Source organism: Platalea leucorodia (genome assembly GCF_965183815.1).
Source record: "Platalea leucorodia genome assembly, contig: HAP1_HAP1_SCAFFOLD_33, whole genome shotgun sequence".
Classification (NCBI taxonomy): Eukaryota; Metazoa; Chordata; class Aves; order Pelecaniformes; family Threskiornithidae; genus Platalea; species Platalea leucorodia.
The window spans coordinates 916,094-918,584 of record NW_028121457.1 but is presented as its reverse complement, the minus strand read 5'-3'; positions in this window follow the sequence as shown (position 1 = coordinate 918,584).

Below are 2,491 nucleotides of genomic sequence, written 5' to 3'. Positions count from 1 at the left end.
TATTGGACTTTGGGAGGCTGTCGCAAGAGAGAGCGCCAGCGTTTGTGGGGCTGTGAATGGGGTTGCCTGGCTCCTTGAAGAGCAGCAAGAGCTTTTGGTCCTGGCACCTTTGGTGTGGGAGGAATCCCTGGACGTTCGCAATTGCTGAACCGGGCTCCGGCTGTACCGAGGGGTGCAGGCAGCTAGCATTGGACTTTGGGAGTCTGTCGCAAGAGAGAGCGCCATCGTTTGTGGGGCTGTGAATGGGGTTGCCTGGCTCCTTGAAGAGCAGCAAGAGCTTTTGGTCCTGGCCCCTTTGGTGTGGGAGGAATCCCTGGACGTTCGCAATTGCTGAGCCAGGCTCCGACTGTACTCAGCAGCGCAGGCAGCTAGTGTTGGACTTTGGGAGGCTGTCGCAAGAGAGAGCGCCAGCGTTTGTGGGGCTGTGAATGGGGTTGCCTGGCTCCTTGAAGAGCAGCAAGAGCTTTTGGTCCTGGCCCCTTTGGTGTGGGAGGAATCCCTGGACGTTCGCAATTGCTGAGCCGGGCTCCGGCTGTACCGAGGGGTGCAGGCAGCTAGTGTTGGACTTTGGGAGGCTGTCGCAAGAGAGAGCGCCATCGTTTGTGGGGCTGTGAATGGGGTTGCCTGGCTCCTTCAAGAGCAGCAAGAGCTTTTGGTCCTGGCCCCTTTGGTGTGGGAGGAATCCCTGGACGTTCGCAATTGCTGAACCGGGCTCCGACTGTACCAGTCGCGCAGGCAGCTAGTGTTGGACTTTGGGAGGCTGTCGCAAGAGAGAGCGCCATCGTTTGTGGGGCTGTGAATGGGGTTGCCGGGCACCTTGAAGAGCAGCAAGAGCTTTTGGTCCTGGCCCCTTTGGTGTGGGAGGAATCCCTGGACGTTCGCAATTGCTGAGCCTGGCTCCGGCCGTACCGAGGGGTGCTGGCAGCGAGTATTAGACTTTGGGAGTCTCTCGAAAGAGAGAGCACCATCGTTTGTGGGGCTGTGAATGGGGTTGCCTGGCTCCTTGAAGAGCAGCAAGAGCTTTTGGTCCTGGCCCCTTTGGTGTGGGAGGAATCCCTGGACGTTCGCAATTGCTGAGCCTGGCTCCGGCTGTACCGAGGGGTGCAGGCAGCTAGTATTGGACTTTGGGAGGCTGTCGCAAGAGAGAGCGCCATCGTTTGTGGGGCTGTGAATGGGGTTGCCTGGCTCCTTGAAGAGCAGCAAGAGCTTTTGGTCCTGGCCCCTTTGGTGTGGGAGGAATCCCTGGACGTTCGCAATTGCTGAGCCTGGCTCCGGCCGTACCGAGGGGTGCAGGCAGCTAGCATTGGACTTTGGGAGGCTGTCGCAAGAGAGAGCGCCATCGTTTGTGGGGCTGTGAATGGGGTTGCCTGGCTCCTTGAAGAGCAGCAAGAGCTTTTGGTCCTGGCCCCTTTGGTGTGGGAGGAATCCCTGGACGTTCGCAATTGCTGAGCCGGGCTCCGACTGTACTCAGCAGCGCAGGCAGCTAGTATTGGACTTTGGGAGGCTGTCGCAAGAGAGAGCGCCATCGTTTGTGGGGCTGTGAATGGGGTTGCCTGGCTCCTTGAAGAGCAGCAAGAGCTTTTGGTCCTGGCCCCTTTGGTGTGGGAGGAATCCCTGGACGTTCGCAATTGCTGAGCCGGGCTCAGGCTGTACCGAGCGCGCAGGCAGCTAGTGTTGGACTTTGGGAGGCTGTCGCAAGAGAGAGCGCCATCGTTTGTGGGGCTGTGAATGGGGTTGCCTGGCTCCTTGAAGAGCAACAAGAGCTTTTGGTCCTGGCCCCTTTGGTGTGGGAGGAATCCCTGGACATTCGCAATTGCTGAGCCGGGCTCCGACTGTACTCAGCAGCGCAGGCAGCTAGTGTTGGACTTTGGGAGGCTGTCGCAAGAGAGAGCGCCAGCGTTTGTGGGGCTGTGGATGGGGTTGCCTGGCTCCTTGAAGAGCAGCAAGAGCTTTTGGTCCTGGCCCCTTTGGTGTGGGAGGAATCCCTGGACGTTCGCAATTGCTGAGCCTGGCTCCGGCTGTACTCAGCAGCGCAGGCAGCTAGTGTTGGACTTTGGGAGGCTGTCGCAAGAGAGAGCGCCATCGTTTGTGGGGCTGTGAATGGGGTTGCCTGGCTCCTTGAAGAGCAGCAAGAGCTTTTGGTCCTGGCCCCTTTGGTGTGGGAGGAATCCCTGGACGTTCGCAATTGCTGAGCCGGGCTCCGGCTGTACTGAGTGGCACAGGCTTCTAGTTTTGGACTTTGGGAGGCTGTCGCAAGAGAGAGCGCCAGCGTTTGTGGGGCTGTGAATGGGGTTGCCTGGCTCCTTGAAGAGCAGCAAGAGCTTTTGGTCCTGGCACCTTTGGTGTGGGAGGAATCCCTGGACGTTCGCAATTGCTGAGCCGGGCTCCGACTGTACCGAGCGGCGCAGGCAGGTAGTATTGGACTTTGGGAGGCTGTCGCAAGAGAGAGCGCCATCGTTTGTGGGGCTGTGAATGGGGTTGCCTGGCTCCT